The 18807-nt window shown below is 42.3% G+C and overlaps 1 protein-coding gene across 3 annotated transcripts in view; it reads right to left on the reverse strand.

Moving 5' to 3' along the window:
- Positions 1 to 18807, reverse strand: part of LOC140478694 (procollagen C-endopeptidase enhancer 2-like) — a 97410-nt gene that overhangs the window by 71532 nt on the left and 7071 nt on the right. The window contains exon 2 of one of the 3 annotated variants that reach the window (XM_072571995.1): positions 16176 to 16293. The exons of the other annotated variants lie outside the window; for them this stretch is intronic. The gene's annotated coding sequence lies outside the window, so the exon portion shown is untranslated. The remainder of the gene's footprint in view (positions 1 to 16175; positions 16294 to 18807) is intronic. 3 annotated transcript variants of the gene reach the window in all.

Consider the following 18807-nt stretch of genomic DNA (forward strand, 5'->3'; position numbering starts at 1 on the left):
CCTCTCCATTCCATTTCCAGCGACCAACTCAACATGGACATTAACTACAAACCCACTGACTCCCACAGCTACCTGGACTAAACCTCCCATCGTGCCTTCTGTAAAAACACTATCCCTTATTCCCAAATCCTCCGCCTCAGTCAAATCTGCTCCCCGGAGGACCAATTCCACCATAGAACATCCCAGATGGCCTCCATCTTCAAAGAACAGAAATTCTCCTCCCACATGATCAACAATGCCCTCAGCGCATCACCTCCACTTCCCGCACCTCTGCCCTTGAATCCCACCCCTCCAGTTCCAACAAGGACTGAAGCCCCCCAATCCTCACCTTCTACCCCACCAACCTCCAAATATATTGCATTATCCTCTGCTATTTCTGCCACCTACAGACAGACCCCCACAACCAGAGATATATTTCCCTCCCCACCCCATCTACATTTCAGAGAGACCATTTCCTCCATGACTCCCTTGTCAGGTTCACGTCCCCCACCAACCAATCCTCCCTGCCATTGCAAGAAGTGCAAAGCCTGTGCCCACACACCACCCCACCACATAACCTCCATCTAAGGCCCCAAAGGATCCTTCCACATCGGACAGACATTTACCTGTACTTCCACACACATCATCTTCTTCATCCGTTGCATCTGATGTGGTCTCCTGTATATCGGAGAGACTGGACGCTAACTTGCAGATTGTTTAAGTGAACATTTCTGGGACACACACAATGACCAACCCACTGCCTGTGGCTGAACACTATAATTCCCCCTCCCACTCCCACTCCGCCAAGGACATGCAGAAAATGATGAATGGCCTCATTCCCTGTACTTCCAGAATGCCATGCTTGGAATGGTGGTAGTGCGGTGGGGTCACTTGTCACAGAAGCAGGTAGTATGAATGGATTGTCACAACAATTGGTGTTTACTGCTAATGTTCCCAAGCAAGTTGCCAAGAAAATGACCATGTCTGAACGTCAAAGGGGAGAAGTCTTCATTGGGGTCAAGGTCAACTGCAGTCATCCAGGGGATACCATCACAAGGGACTCGTCCGATTCCAGTCAAGTGGATTGGCCACAATAAGTCAGGTTCTTAGTCCTGCCAGAGTCCAGAGAACTCTGTCCTTGCAGTTCAGGCCACAATAAGTCTTGCCAGTCAAGTCCAACCAAACGCAGACTACAGGCTCATGAGCAGTGGAGTTGTTAAGTCTGAGATCAATATAACCTTCCTGAGGTGCAAAACCTGGAACTGAATGCAGTTATGCCAGATGGAGTTTGATCTGACCTCTGTACAACTATACATAAATTCCACTTCTTTATATGCCAGCACTCTTCAGAAAAAGGCCAACATTTCGTCGACCTTGTTAATTCTTCTGTAAAGAATTGTTTCTGAATTGAACTGTGAATGTTAAGATGGTGTCTCTTTGTTTCTCTATTTTCTCTCCCGCAAACTCCGAGATAATTTCAACATAAGCAGAAACTGGCATGAGTTTGGAAGCTCGACTGGAACCCCTGGATTTTGCTGGGATCAAAATGGAGACTGAAATGGTAATATGTGCCTCGTTTGGTTATTATTGACAAATTGTTAGTCTCACACATATTCTTTCTACCAGCTTGTCAGTTAGGTAAGGGCCAAGTCAGACACTGGTGATGCCATTAAACGTAGATAGTCACCTTTATAGTAGTTTTATGAAGATGTGGGTGTACTGTACCTTTAAGAGCTAAAGGCTAGCAGACCTGATAGCACCAAGTGTTCTGAACAAGATACAATGTAACATGTAGTCCAGCAGCCAGGGTAGCTGGTTGCCGAGAGACAAAACAAAATTCAAATTCGGCCAATCAATTTAAATTATAGCCCGAAAAATACCAAACTCCAATCAAGTTTGAATTTAGTATATTAACAATCTTAAAAGCCAATGACACAATTCAATGCTTCGGGGGTAAAAGACTGGGGAAAATTCAACAGTTGAAGGAGGCCTTTTGCTGAGATATTTGTATCATCGATAGTCACAGGTGAGGTGCCGGAAGACTGGAGGTTGGCAAACGTGGTGCCACTGTTTAAGAAGGGCAGTAAAGACAAGCGAAGGAACTATAGACCGGTGAGCCTGACCTCAGTGGTGGGCAAGTTGTTGGAGGGAATCCTGAGAGACCGGAAGTACATGTATTTGGAAAGGCAAGGACTGATTAGGGATAGTCAACATGGGTTTGTGTGTGGGAAATCATGTCTCACAAACTTGATTGAGTTTTTTGAAGAAGTAACAAAGAAGATTGATGAGGACAGAGCAGTAGATGTGATCTATATGGACTTCAGTAAGGCGTTTAGCAAGGTTAGATCTCATGGAATGAAGGGAGAACTAGCCATTTGGATACAGAACGGGTTCAAAGGTAGAAGACAGAGGGTGGTGGTGGAGGGTTGTTTTTCAGACTGGAGGCCTGTGACCAGTGGAGTGCCCCAAAGATCAGTGCTGGATCCTCTACTTTTTGTCATTTACATAAATGATTTGGGTGTGAGCGTAAGAGGTACAGTTAGTAAGTTTGCAGATGACACCAAACTTGGAGGTGTAGTGAACAGCGAAGAGGGTTACCTCAGATTACAACAGGATCTGGACCAGATGGGCCGATGGTCTGAGAAGTGGCAGATGGAGTTTAATTCAGATAAATGTGAGGTAGAACATAGAACAATACAGCACAGAACAGGCCCTTCGGCCCACGATGTTGTGCCGAACTTCTATCCTAGATTAAGCACCCATCCATGTACCTATCCAAATGCCGCTTAAAGGTCGCCAATGAATCTGACTCTACCACTCCCTCGGGCAGCGCATTCCATGCCCCCACCACTCTCTGGGTAAAGAACCCACCCCTGACATCTCCCCTATACCTTCCACCCTTCACCTTAAATTTATGTCCCCTTGTAACACTCTGTTGTACCCGGGGAAAAAGTTTCTGACTGTCTACTCTATCTATTCCTCTGATCATCTTATAAACCTCTATCAAGTCACCGCTCATCCTTCGCCGTTCCAACGAGAAAAGGCCGGGAACTCTCAACCTATCCTCGTACGACCTACTCTCCATTCCAGGCAACATCCTGGTAAATCTTCTCTGCACCCTCTCCAAAGCTTCCACATCTTTCCTAAAGTGAGGCGACCAGAACTGCACACAGTACTCCAAATGTGGCCTAACCAAAGTCCTGTACAGCTGCAACATCACCTCACGACTCTTGAATTCAATCCCTCTGCTAATGAACGATAATACTCCATAGGCCTTCTTACAAACTCTATCCACCTGAGTGGCAACCTTCAAAGATCTATGTACATAGACCCCAAGATCCCTCTGTTCCTCCACCTGACCAAGAACCCTACCATTAACCCTGTATTCCGCATTCTTATTTGTTCTTCCAAAATGGACAACCTCACACTTGGCAGGGTTGAACTCCATCTGCCACTCCTCAGCCCAGCTCTGCATCATATCTAAGTCCCTCTGCAGCCGACAACAGCCCTCCTCACTGTCCACAACTCCACCTATCTTTGTATCATCTGCAAATTTACTGACCCACCCTTCGACTCCCTCCTCTAAGTCATTAATAAAAATTACAAACAGCAGAGGACCCAGAACTGATCCCTGCGGAACTCCACTTGTAACTGGACTCCATGCTGAATATTTACCATCTACCACCACTCTCTGACTTCGACCGGTTAGCCAGTTTTCTATCCAATTGGCCAAATTTCCCTCTATCCCATGCCTCCTGACTTTCCGCATAAGCCTACCATGGGGAACCTTATCAAATGCCTTACTAAAATCCATGTACACTACATCCACTGCTCTACCCTCATCCACATGCTTGGTCACCTCCTCGAAGAATTCAATAAGACTTGTAAGGCAAGACCTACCCTTCACAAATCCGTGCTGGCTGTCCCTAATCAAGCAGTGTCTTTCCAGATACTCGTAAATCCTATCCCTCAGTACCCTTTCCATTACTTTGCCTACCACAGAAGTAAGACTAACTGGCCTGTAATTCCCGGGGTTATCCCTATTCCCTTTTTTGAACAGGGGCACAACATTCGCTACTCTCCAGTCCCCTGGTACCACCCCAGTTGCCAGTGAAGACGAGAAGATCATTGCCAACGGTACTGCAATTCCCTCTCTTGCTTCCCACATAATCCTAGGATATATCCCGTCAGGCCTGGGGGACTTGTCTATCCTCAAGTTGTTCAAAATGTCCAACACATCTTCCTTCCTAACAGGTATCTCTTCTAGCTTATCAGTCCGTTTCACACTCTCCTCTTCAACAATACGGTCCCTCTCGTTCGTAAATACTGAAGAGAAGTACTTGTTCAAGACCTCTCCTATCTCTTCCGACTCAATACACAGTCTCCCACCACTGTCCTTGATCGGACCTACCCTCGTTCTCGTCATTCTCAGGTTTCTCACATACGCATAGAATGCCTTGGGGTTATCCTTGATCCTATCCGCCAGGGATTTTTCATGCCCTCTCTTAGCTCTCCTAATCCCTTTCTTCAGGTCCCTTCTGGCTATCCTGTATCCCTCCACTGCTCTGTCTGAACCTTGTTTCCTCAACCTTATGTAAGCCTCCTTCTTCCTCTTTACTAGACATTCCACCTCCCTCGTCAACCAAGGCTCCCTCACACGACCATTTCTTTCCTGCCTGATCGGTACATACATATCAAGGACACGTCGTATCTGCTCCTTGAAAAAGTCCCACATTTCCACCACATCCTTCCCTGACAGCCTATGCTCCCAACGTATGCTCCCCAAATCCTGTCTTACAGTATCGTAATTTCCCTTCCCCCAATTGTAAAAACTTCCTTGTTGTGCGCACCTAATTGTAAAAACTTCCTTGTTGTGCGCACCTAATTGTAAAAACTTCCTTGTTGTGCGCACCTAATTGTAAAAACTTCCTTGTTGTGCGCACCTAATTGTAAAAACTTCCTTGTTGTGCTGCATTTAGGGAAAGGAAATCTTAGCAGGACTTGTACACTTAATGGTAAGGTCCTAGAGAGTGTTGCTGAACAGAGAGGCCTTGGTGTGCAGGTTCCTAGCTCCTTGAAAGTGGAGTCACAGGTAGATAGGATAATGAAGAAGGCGTTTGGTATGCTTTCCTTTATTGGTCAAAGTATTGAGTACATGAGTTGGGAGATCACGTTGTGGCTGTACAGGACATTGGTTAGGCTATTGTTGGAATGTTGCATGCAATTCTGGTCTCCTTCCTATCAGAAAGATGTTGTGAAACTTGAAAGGGTTCAGAAAAGATTTACAAGGATCTTGCCAGGGTTGGAGGATTTGAGTTATAGGGAGAGGCTGAATAGGCTGGGGCTGTTTTCCCTGGAGCGTCAGAGGCTGAGGGGTGACCTTATAGAGGTTTACAAAATTATGAGGGGAATGGTTAGGATAAATAGACAAAGTCTTTTCCCTGGGATCGGGGAGCCCAGAACTAGAGGGCATAGGTTTAGGGTGAGAGGGGAAAGATATAAAAGAGACCCTAAGGGGCAACTTTTTCACACAGAGGGTGGTACATGTATGGAATGAGCTGCCAGAAGATGTGGTGGAGGCTGATACAATTGCAACATTTAAGAGGCATTTGGATGGGTATATGAATTGGAAGGGTTTGGAGGGATATGGGCCGGGTGCTGGCAGGTGGGACTAGATTGGGTTGGGATAGCTGGTCGGCATGGACGGGTTGGACTGACGGATCTGTTTCCGTGCTGTACATTTTTATGATGTTATAACTGCCTAGCCACTAGCATCTGCAGACTGCCCAGAGAATAGCTCTCTTAAAGGTGCCTTTATCAATTAGTAACCTGTAAAATAGAAATCCCGAAGAAGACGACGACCAAGGAAGTTATAAAGAGAAGATTTGATATCTGGCTGGTTTTGAAAAGTTGAATTTTTGGTAAATCTTAATTGGGGGTTTTATCACACTAGTAAAATAGAAACAGAAGTAAAAAATAGGTTAGACGAAGGAGTTGTAAATAGTTGTTAGTTAATTATAAATTTTCACAGATTACTGCATGGGATACATCTTTTCTGTGTTGCTAGTTTCAATTATGCAGGAGGATTTACCATTTTGGGGGCTCATTGTTGGTATTTAAACTGGTTTAGACAGGTTTGAATAGATTTGGGGGTATGAAAAATCCCAGCAGACTTAAACACTTGCAGGTTACTGTCCTAGATCTTTCATTACAACGAAGGTGGGAGAAGTTGTTTAATTTCAGTGACTTGTGGTTGGTTAAATTAAAAGTGAGAGAAATAATTCTTAACATTGCTAAAGAGGTTCTGGGATTTGAAGCTGGTTCTCAGGTTTGCCAAGGACGTTTAGACGGAAAGGATGGGGCCTTACTTTTGAGGTCGGTGGGGGGCTTCGGTTTGGGTTTAAACCAGGGACGGACGAACAGCTGGTATTGTAGTGGGATTGCTCACACGCTTTGGTGTATTTGCGGCGGAGGGAGGGAGGGAGGGAGGGAAGGATGGATGGATGGATGGATGGATGGAAGGACGGAAGGACGGAAGGACGGAAGGAGAGAGAATTTGAACCTGAGAAGTTACGACTTAGTCAGCAAAGTCAAGTTAACAGGATGGAGATTAAGAGAGAAAGTAGTGATACTGTTATGGAGATGGTGGTGTATTGTATCTTTAAGAAAGCTAAAAGCTAGCAGAACTACCTGACACAGCACTAAGTGTTCTGAATACGGTAACAATGTAACACTTGGTTGAAAGCTAGATTAGCTGGTTGCCTGGAAATGACTAAATAGATTTGAATTAGGCCTATCGGTTTAAATCATACCCTGAAAAATACCAAATTCCAATTACGTTTGAATTTAGTATATTAATAATCTTAAAAGCCAATGACACAATCCGATGCTCTGGGGGGTACATGACCGGTGAAAATTGAACAGTTGGGTGGAGAACTGCCAAGCATGTAGAGACTGCCTGAAAAATAGCTCTCTTAAAGTTACCTTTATCAATCTGTGACCTGTGAAGCATGGTCCCTAAGAAGAAAAGAAGTCACTGGAAGGTCCAAATAGAAGATTCAACATCTGGCTGGTTTTGAACATTTGAATTTTTGGTAAATCGTAATCAGGAAATTTTATCAACTAGTATTATCGAAGGTAAAATAAAAGATAGGTTAGAGGAAAGAGTTGTAAATAGTTATTAGTTAATTATTCTGTTATACTTTAAGAAATAGATTTGTTCATTTTTACTTTAAATACTTCTTGGCCACTCGAATTTTCACAGATTACTGCACGGGATAAATCTTTTCTGTATTGCTGGTATAAATTAAGCAGGAGGGGTTACCCTGTGTCGTAATACTTTGGGGGCTCACCTGGGATTTGAACTGGTTTAGACAGACTTGAATAGATTTGGGGGTACGAAAAATCCCCGCAGATTTAAACGCTTGCAGGTTAGTGTCCTAGATCTTTAAATAAAACATAGGTGAGTCAATTTGTTTAATTTTGGTGACTTGTGGCTGATCAAATTAAAAGAGAGAGAAATGGCTCTTAAAATTGCCACCCAGAGAGATTCAGTCAGACCAAGGATCAAATTTTACTGCTAGACTGTTAAAGGAGGTTATGGATAGCTGAGGTATACAGCACTTTAAATCCAGTGTATAATCATCCTGAATCCCAGGGAGCTTTAGAAAGTTGGCATCAGATCTTGAAGACCATGTTGAGAGTATATTGTCAGGATTACCCGAATGATTGGGATAAAGGTATCCCATTCGTATTGTTTGCCATTAGAGATGCCCCAAATGAATCTACTCAGTTCACTGCCTTCGATTTAATATTCAGAAATGAAGGGAGAGGCCTTTGAAATTAATTAAAGAAAAATTGACAGGACCAAAGTTGGAGCTCTCACACTTAGATTATGTATTGGAGGTGAGGGAGAGACTAAATCAAGTAGGGGAGTTAACTAAACAGCACATAAAGAGGGTGCAGTATAGAATGAAGCAGGTGGCAGATAAAAGCTCCGATATTTGGATGTTTTCCTGAGGGAAGTTAGTACTGTTACCAGTGGTAGGAGATCCCTTCAAAGGCCAGGTTTAGTGGTCTCTTATCAATTTGAGAAAACATTGAGTCAGGTGAACTATCTAGTTAAAATGACAGATAGAAATAAAAGATATCGGCTGTTACGAACATGTTGAAACTGTATCATACCAAAGAGAAAGAACAGGAGAAACAGGTGTTATTTACTACCCCACAGCATGAGGAATCAAATCCAAATGATGTGGATTTTGATGTGCTTCAGAATAGATTAAAAAAATGAAGAAATCCTTGCAGAGTGAGACAGGTTAGTAAGCTATCTGTCTCAGGAGCATAGAATGCAGTTGAAAGATTTGTTACTGTCGTATAAGGACATATGTAAGAATCAGATGAGGAGGACTTATGCTATTGTACATAAAGTAAATGTAGGGAATACTACTTCAATAAAACACCCCTTATTGGCTTAATCCTTTCGAAGCCAGACAGGTCCAGGTGGAGGTGGAGGCCATGCTCAACGAGGACATCATCGAACCAAGCCAGAGCGAGTGGTGTTCACTGATCGTCTTAGTTCTCAAACCGGACGGGACTCAACAATTGTGCATGGATAATCATAAGGTCAATACTGTTACAAGATCAGACTCCTATCCAATTCCTAGATTGGGGGACTGTATCGAGAAAGTCGGACAAGTCAGTTATATCACCAAAGTTGTACTTAATATGTGGTTATCAGCAGGTACCTTTATCAGAGACGGCAAAATAAATTTCTGTGTTTGTAACCCCAAATGGGTTAAATCAGTTTAAAAAGTGATGCCCTTTGGAATGAAGAACTCATGTGCCACATTCCAAAGACTCATGAACAGAGCTGTGGCTGGGTTAACAAACTATGCAGTCTATTTGGATGATATAGTAATCTTTAGTCCTGGAAAGATCACATGGTACAGTTGGCAGAGCTCTTTGAATGACTACAAGAAGCAAAACTGGTGATAAACTTAAATAAAACTGAATTTGTAAAAACAGAAGTAATATTCTTTGGGCATATCATCAGTCATGGAAGGTTGACCCCATGCAAAAAAGAAGGGCATTGAGGAATTTCCCCAACCAACCCTGAAGAAAGAGGTGCCTTGATTCTTAGGACTCAGCAGATTCTATCATAAGTTTGTTCCAAACTTTAGCAGTGTTGTGGCACCATTAACCGATTTGCTGAAGGCGAACAAAATGTTTCAGTGGACAGAACAATACCAGAAGGCATTTTACCATTTCAAATCGATACTGACCACCAAACCAGTTTTAGCTGCACCAAATTTTTCAAAACCTGCTGGTGACGTAGGAGTTGGAGCTGTACTCCTACAGGAAGATGAGGATGGGATTGAACTGCCAGTTGGTTACTTTTTGAAGAATATCAACATCCACCAAAGGCAATAATCTACGATCAATAAAGAACTATTGAGTTTGGTACTGGCCTTACAATATTTTAACATATATGTCACGACCAATGTGTCAGAGACGGTTATGTACACAGATCACAATCAGTTTATATTCTTCAAATGCTTTAAAGATAATATGAAACTATTTTGATAGAGTCTTATGTTAGACTTTTAAACATCATGTATGCTGTGGGTTGTAAGAATGTAATCGTAGATGTGTTATTGTGGATTTAACTGATAAAGTTGAGATTTGTACTTATTTAGTGTTACATACAGTTATATGGGAAGAAGTTAAGGTGAACGTAAAAGTTATTGGTATGTTAGGGTAGTGTATTTTAAAAATAAAAAAATAAATGAAGCCATCTTTTTATGATGATGATTTATTTTTTTCTTAAGGGTGAAGTGTTATGAAGGTGTGGGTGAAATGTACCTTTGAGAGAGTTAAAAGCTAGCAGAACTATCTGATAGCACCAAGTGTTCTGAATAAGGTACAATGTAACATGTGGTCCAGAAGACAGGGTAGCTGGTTGCCTGGAGATAAAAACAAATTTTGAATTAGGCCAATCAGTTTAAATTATAGCCTGAAAAATATCAATCTCCAATCAAGTTTGAATTTAGTATATTGACAATCTTGAAAGCCAATGGCACATTGGGGGTATAAGATTGGGGAAGATTGAACAGTTGAAGGAGAACTGCCAAGCCATCAGCATCTGCAGACTGCCCAGAGAATAGCTCTCTTAAAGATGCCTTTATCGATCTGTAACCTGGAAAACAGAAATCTCTGAGAAGATGATGGAGGAAGATATAAAGAGAAGATTCGACATCTGGCTGGTTTTGAAAATTTGAATTTTTTGGTCAATCTTAATTGGGGGTTTTATTGCACTGGTATTACAGAAGGGAAAGTAAAAGATAGGTTAGAGGAAGGTTATAGTTGTAAATAGTTGTTAGTTAATTACTGTTATACTTGCTATTTAGTTGTTAATTTTTACTTTAAATCATTCTTGGCTTCTTGAAGTTTCACAGATTACTGCACAGGATAAATCTTTTCTGTGTTGCTGGTTTAAATTAAGCAGGCAGGTTTACCCCGTGACATAACAGTTGGAATATACTTCAGTTTATAATCATTGGGATTATAATTCAGCACTAGAAATGGCAGGGAGAGCCTGCGCAGTGATCCCAGAAAAATAGTCAACGACTTGTTCAGAATTTTTAAAGGTTACAACTCATATGCCAGTTACTCCATAGCACTGGTGAAAATAAGCAGGTTATTTAAAATGTTGGCTGGTCAAATGATCTCAAGAAGATAGCGAATATTGAAGTCAATATACTTCTGTTTCCAGAGCTGTAAACATCATTTGCTTTTTTCACTGCGGTGCTGTTAAAAATCTTAAAATAATTTATTGTCTTGTAATCTTGATTGACTGATATCCTTAGGGTCAACAATTACCTTGTCCCTCAATTTATCTCTGCTGCAGTGCTGCAAAGCCTTCTCCCAAACTTTGCATTCCTTCTAGTTTTTGTTTCAGATTTCAAACATCTGTAGTTTTTTTTAAAATGGTTCCGTAATCACTGATATGATTGCATAAGTATCAACCTCTACTAGAACCAGACAACCATTTAACCTGATGTTTATTTTGATTGGTTCTTTTCTTTATCTTGAGTGTCTACTCTGTAGGGTTTTTGACATCTCCTATTTTTAACTTTGTTGCAAAAGAAAACTATGGGTCTTCCACTGTATTGATGTATTGCCCTATTAAAATTTTTTAACAATGACCTTGTAAAATCACAAAAATATTCCTAAAGTACTGTATGAAAGTCCAATGTAATTCATTTGAATTAAACCAATTAAAAACACTTCAAAATAACAGCACAGAATGGATGAAAGCCTATTCCCATGGATCATGCGTTAGGAAGTGTTCCCTTTTGTTAGCAGTTTTTTAAAAAAATGAGAATATAAAAGGATGAAAGTATAAGTTTTATAAAATAATCCACAAAGTTGAAGTACTGGAAAAGGGGCAACACAATCCATGGTTTTAAAAAAAGTATTTTCTATTCTTCGAAATCAGCTATCAGAGTGCAACACTAGAGTCAAGAATAGTCCATGGTTAAATAAAGGATGACTTGGTGACGGGATACTGGCCTCTGTGGAGTTGGTGTCAGTGATGATGAGAATGAGATTGGGTATTTATCCAATTGTGAAACGTGCTTTCCATTCGTTTAAAATCCCCACAAAGGCAAACCAGATGACCGTTTAACCAGGTTTATTTTGATTAGTTCCGATTTTGATGTTGCTGAGCAATTTAACTGCTCCAGACTAGATTCGGGTGGACTTTCCAGGGTATGAACTCTCCTGGATACTGGCTATGAATGATCTTACTCACTTTGGATGTAGAACTCTTTTTCCTCAATTGTTAGAATTGTTACAATGGCTTGCTGACCCGGATCATAAAGAAACTTTTATTTGGACAACGCTTGGCTTTGTTTTGGAGTTTTGCTGTGGACCGACCTGGAGCCCCTCTGATCAGGATATGTCCTGAATTAGGCTGTGCAATTCTGGCGAGTATATCCACTTACATCAGAATTCCCTGCAACTCACGTGCTCCACTTTCCATATTTCTACTGATAAAGCCTGTGGTAGCGCCAGTTTGAAATCCAGTTGGGCTTCAGTTAGTAGGCGTTTTTGCATAGTTACATTGTTAATCCCACAAACCAAATGGTCCCTAAGCATCTCATTAAGGGTTAAACTAAGTCACAAACTTCTGCCAGTCGTCTTAACCGAATCAAAAATCCTGATATGGATTCTCCTAGTTCTTGAATTGCCAAGTAAAAATGAAAACATCTCAAAATTAGAGGAGGTTCGGGGTCATGACATTCCTTAACTGCATGAGTTAACTCAGCCAGATTAGGGAGATTTAAACAATCCTTGGATAAGCACATAGATGGTGATGGGATAGTGAAGGGGGATGAGCTTAGATTAGTTCACAGGGTGACGCAACATCGAAGGCTGTACTGTTCTTTGTTCTATCTGTCAATTCTTGAAAGGTTTTAGTATCTGGTTCCTCAGGGAAAGTTAGGCTCCTAACAGACTAAGCTGCAGCTGCAAAGGCTGTCAGCAGAATTACTCGTTACTTTTTGTCTGGCAGAATGTCATTTGTCCAGAAAAAGTAACACATTCTTTCCACATACTGGGCCCAGTCCTGAACGGCAGGGTCAAAGGAACCAAGCTTCCCAGTCAGAAACACAGTGGGGGAATTTATTATTCCAACTCAAAAGATAACTAGTGCAAGCAAGTTCCTTCAGGAACATGCTTCACTCAGTTAAAAATCTCACAACACCAGGTTATAGTCCTTGCAGGGTTACATTATACTTTGGTCAAAAACTGCATGAATTAATGTAAAACTCCATTATCTCACTTTTTAGATTAGAATCAATTTAAACATCATGGCTTAGACAGAGAACACAGGGGGCTAACACCTTCAACATATTGTCTAGCTATCACCATTGTTAACAGCTAACCTGAGAATGCAACTTCTTAAAAAAGCTTTTGTGATTTACACATGAAAGAAATGAAACAATCATGGCATTCAAACAGATGAAAGACTTAACAGACAATCAATTTTTCAATGTATAATTTCAGTTACATCACACTGTAAATTTTTGCTATAAATTCTGTGTGTTCTGATTGAGCCCTCCACTACCACCTGATGAAGGAGCGATGCTCCGAAAGCTCGTGTGCTTCCAGTTTAACCTGTTGAATGATAACCTGGTGGTGTTGTGCGATTTTTAACTTTGTACACCCCAGTCCAACACCAGCATCTCCAAATCATGCTTCACTCAGGCAACTATTTTCTATTTGGAAAATGTTGAGCCAATCTAGGTGAATTTCTCACAACCAACTTCACCATATCAAGCTTGGGCCCAAGCCTTTTATCACAATCAGTGGTTACTGAACCAGCTGCTTTTCATAAGACATCAGAACCAAAGTTGTACCCTTAATCTGTAAAGGCTCCCCAGTATAGATTCTCAGCTTTGCTGAGGTCTTGTTTAAACTTAAGGGCTGCGAGTTGAGAGTAAATTATGTTAAAACCTGGTTCTGCAATCACTGATATGGCTGCGCCGGTATCGACCTCCATTAGAGCCAGATGACCATTTAACCAGATGTTTGCTTTTGATTGGTTATTTTGATTTTTCTCAGCAATTTAACTGTTCCAAACCAGACTTGGTGGATTTTCCAGTGTATGAACTCTCCTGAATACCCTCTGGAATACCGGCCTCTATGAAGTTACTACACAAAAGCAGTTTACAGCTTGTTTAAAATTCCCACAAAAGGTAAACTGACCCATTGGGCTTCAAAATTGATACTACTGGATTAGTGGTGCTGGAAGAGCACAGCAGTTCAGGCAGCATCCAACGAGCAGCGAAATCGACGTTTCGGGCAAAAGCCCTTCATGAGGAATAAAGGCAGTGAGCCTGAAGCATGGAGAGATAAGCTAGAGGAGGGTGGGGGTGGGGAGAGAGTAGCATAGAGTGCAGTGGGTGAGTGGGGGAGGGGATGAAGGTGATAGGTCAAGGAGGAGAGGGTGGAGTGGATAGGTGGAAAAGGAGATAGGCAGGTTTGACAATTCCAGACCAGTCAAGGAGAGTGTGCTGAGCTGGAAGTTTGAAACTAGGATGAGGTGGGGGAAGGGGAAATGAGGAAGCTGTTGAAGTCCACATTGATGCCCTGGGGTTGAAGTGTTCCGAGGCGGAAGATGAGGCGTTCTTCCTCCAGGCGTCTGGTGGCGAGGGAGCGGCGGTGAAGGAGGCCCAGGACCTCCATGTCCTCGGCAGAGTGGGAGGGGGAGTTGAAATGTTGGGCCACGGGGCAGTTTGGTTGATTGGTGCGGGTGTCTCGGAGATGTTCCCTAAAATTGATACACCCGGTGCTGCCAATTTCACAAATAGAACTGGTTTGGTGATTCCTTCATTTACCAGCCTTCTGATTTCTGCCTCTACATTTACCTGTAAGGCAAAGGGTACCAGATGGGATTCATGAAATTGCTTCTCGGCAGTTTGCAAGGTGGCTTTAACTCTTCTGATAGTCCTGAGACCTTCCTGGAAGACTTCTGGTTATTTAATTAGAAATTCACTTAGGTCACCATTTACCTGGATGACGTTCTAATAACAAGAAAAACCATTAAAGAGATAGAGAACTTGGACATTGTCCCAGAAAGGTTCCAGGCCTCCCCTCCAAGTGACCTACTTAGACTAAAGAGTGATTGGGCATTAGGGACACAGAACGATGGAAAGGGATGGAGAGCTGCACTTGAATGGCATAAGGTTTTGGATAATGGTGCAATTCGTCATTTGAACCCTCATAGCATTCGGCTGGCACCAGCAGCTACTCTCTGGTTCATTCTTTTTGTCTTAATTGCTTCAGGTGTATCAAGAACTTAATTTAAAGTAATAATATTCTTAGAGTCTAAAATATTATCATTTCATTCACTTCTCCTTTCAAATGTGTCATCTATTAAGGCCTAAAAAAATGTAGTCATTGAGATGTACAGCATGGAAACAGACTCTGGTCCAACTTGTCCATGCCGACCAGTATCCTAATCTAATTAGTCCTATGTGCCAGCACTTGGCCCAAATCCCTCTAAACTCTTCCCATTCATAAACCCATCCATTGCTTTTTTAAAATATTGTAATTGTAACAGCCTCTATTACTTCTTCTGGCAACTCAATCCATATACGCACCACCCTCTGCTTGAAAACATCGCCTGTTAGGTCTCTTTTAAATCTTTCCCCTCTCACCCTATACCTATACCCTCTCGTTCTAGACTCCCCCACCTCAGGGAAAAGGTCTTGTATTTTACCCTCTTCATGCCCCTCATGATTTTATAAGCCTCTAAAACCTCAGCCTCTGACACTCCACAGAAATTAGATTACTTAGTGTGGAAACAGGCCCTTAGGCCCAACAAGTCCACATCGACCCTCCGAAGAGAGCCCACCCAGACCCGTTCCCCTACATTTACCCCTTCACCTAACGCTACTGGCAATTTAGCATGGCCAGTTCACCTAACCTGCACATCTTTGGGCTGAGAGGGGAAACCGGAGCACCCGAAGGAAACCCACACAGACACAGGGAGAATGTGCAAACTCCATACAGCAGTTGCCCGAGCGGGAATTGAACCCGGGTCTCTGGCGCTGTGAGGCAGCAGTGCTAACCACTGTGCCACCCGTAAAACAGCCCCAGACTATTTAGTCTCTCCCTATAGCTCAAACCCTCCAACCCTGGCAACACCCTTGTAACTCTTTTCTAAACCCTTTCAAGTTTCATAACATCCTTCCAATAGGATTGTTTGTTACATGGAACATAAGAGTCATACAGCACAGAAACAGATCCTTTGGTCCAACTCATCTGCACCAACCAGAAAGACCCATGCAAGGAGTCACTGATGAAACTACACAGTGATATCAACAAGTCTCATTCCACCAAACACACCATGGACTACTCTCGACTATCTGTCTCATTCTTGGACACGTGCATCTCCATCAAGGATGGACACCTCAGCACCACACTCTACCTCAAACAACCTCACAATGCTTCTCCAGCTTCCACCCAAATCATATTAAAACAGCCATCCCCTATGGACAAGCCCTACGTGTACACCGGGTCTGTTCAGATGAGGAGGAACGTGATCAGCACCTGGAAGCACTCAGGGATACCCTCATAAGAATGGGATACGATGCTCAACTCATTGACCGCCAGTTCCGACATACCACAGCAAGGAACCGTAGTGACCTCCACAGGAGACAGACACGTGCTGCAACTGATAGGGTACCATTCATTGTCCAGTACTTCCCAGAAGCTGAAAAACTACGCCATGTTCTTTGTGACCTGCAACACATTATCAAGGAGAATGAGCACCTCGCCAAGACCTTCCCCATACCTCCACTGCTTGCCTTTAAATAATGTCAAACCTCAAACAGATCACTGTTCGTAACAAACTGTCTGGCTTTCAGGACACCTCAATACAACCTTGTCACGGTAGGCGCTGCAAGACATGCCAGAGTGTGGACATGGATACCACCATTACACGTGGGGACACCTCCCACCATGTTTGCGCCAAGTACTCATGTGACTCAGCCTACATTGTCTATCTTATACGTTGCATGTAAGGATGCCCTGAGGTATGGAGAAACCAAGCAAAGGCTATGGCAATGGATAAATGGGCACTGCACAACAACAGACAGGAGTGTTCCCTCCCAGTTGGGGAACACTTCATTGGTCCAGGACATTCTACCTCAGACTTTCGGGTGACCATCCTTCAAGGCAGACTTCGGGATAGGTAGCAGTGAAAAGTAGCCGAGCAGAGGCTGATAAGCTAAGTGCCGCTCCCATAGGGAGGGCCTCAACTGGGACCTTGGGTTCATGTCACACTACAGGTGACCAGCATTGCACTACCTACATAGACACACACTCACACATGCATCCTCTCACAGACTTAGACCACTCTACACTCACACAAACATAAATATACACTCTCAACGCCCCCCACCCCAGACACACTCCTACAGACACACACACATACACATGGACCCCCTCACAGGCATAAGATACTCTACACTCACATACACACAATCTCTCACACTCACAACCCAGACAGACAGACACACACACACAAAGACCCACATGCACACATATACATATACATTTGTGGGGTGATTATGTGCAGAATTACATTGTACTTTGCTCAAAAACTGCATGAATTCATGTAAGACTCTGTTATTTCACTTTTTAGATTAGAATCAGTCTAAACATTATGGCACAGAACACAGGGGGCTAACACTTTCAACATATTCCTGATGAAGGGCTTTTGCCCAAAACGTCGATTTACTGCTCCTCGGATGCTGCCTGAACTGCCGTGCTCTTCCAGCACCACTAATCCAGAACCTTCAACATATTGTCTAGCTAACACCAATTGTTACAGTTAACCTGAGAATGCAACTTTTTAAAAAATGTCGTGATTTACGCATGAAAGAAGTGAAACTACCATGGTATTTGAACAAGTGAAAGACTCAACAAACAATCAAGGTATTTTTCAATGTATAATTTCAGTTACATCACACTGTAAAACTTTTGCTATAAAATCTGTGTCTTACAACGGTGTCCTCCACAACCACCTGATAAGGAGCGACGCTCCGAAAGCTAGTGCTTCCAATTAAACCTGTTGGCCTATAACCTGGTGTTGTGTGACTTTTAAATTTTGTACACCCCAGTCCAACACCAGCATCTCCAAATCATGTCGCAAACAGAAACACGTGGTTGTACAAAGATGTATTTTTATCACTATGTCAAATATAAAAACAGATTATACAGAGTTTACAAAATTAACATTTCAAGCTTCAACATATGCTTTGGAAGTTTGGCAACTTGTCCTGACCTGCTGATTGTATTCCCTCCAGAGAGGCACAGGTTGTTTCTAGTTGCATTTGCTTTACAATTTGGTTGTTATCACTCAACATCACTGCATAATCTTCAATGTTAGAATGTTCCTCTTCAGTATCTTCCTGCATGTTTGGGATGTTTTACATTGGTTTGACCTGGTTTCTACCCTTTGCAATGTAATACCATGAAAAGTAATGACAGTGTGATCTGAGCTGATGCATTTTCCAGAAACCTTGTCTGATATTGAAGTTGTATTTCTAACCCTTGTAAAGTTTTGGTGGTTCTTTATTTGCTCATAAGTTTGAATAGCTCATTCAGTACAAAGTTTGCATTATCCAAACAGTGTCCGCTATTCGTCAATCACATTAAAGCCAATCTGTTTTGATAAAATGTGTGTTACACCAGAACAACTTGTAACTCAACCAAATTTTTTAGACATGACCTGTCCTTATCAAAGCCATGTTGACTGTCTAGTATTCACTTATTTTTCTCTAAGAGTGTATTTATCTTATCCTATATTATGATTTTCATCAGTTTTCCCATTATTGATGTCAAGCTGACAGGTCTGCAGCTTCCTGGATTATCCTTTGTCCCTTGCTGAAACAACAGTGTCACATTTACAGTCCTCCAGTCTTCTAGGCCTAATCCTGTATTCAGCAAGGCCTGAAAATTTTCTGTCAACAGGTGCACAATTTGCTTCGTTACCTAGCAAACTAGGATGCGTCCCACCCAGGCTTGGTGACTTTTCTACCTGGAGTGCTGCCAGCCTTATTAGCACCTCTGTATATCACTTTATCTTTTACTACCGCTTAGTCGCTCAACACCCACATTTTCAACTTCACCAGTATCACCACTTTCTAACTTGATAAAGACAGAAGCAAAGTACTCCTTTCGTACCTTTATCATACCTTTGCTTCAGTGAGCAGCTTGCCCTGCTTATTCCTTTGGGGCTCACTAAGGCAA

This window comes from Chiloscyllium punctatum, chromosome 6 (genome assembly GCF_047496795.1).
Source record: "Chiloscyllium punctatum isolate Juve2018m chromosome 6, sChiPun1.3, whole genome shotgun sequence".
Classification (NCBI taxonomy): Eukaryota; Metazoa; Chordata; class Chondrichthyes; order Orectolobiformes; family Hemiscylliidae; genus Chiloscyllium; species Chiloscyllium punctatum.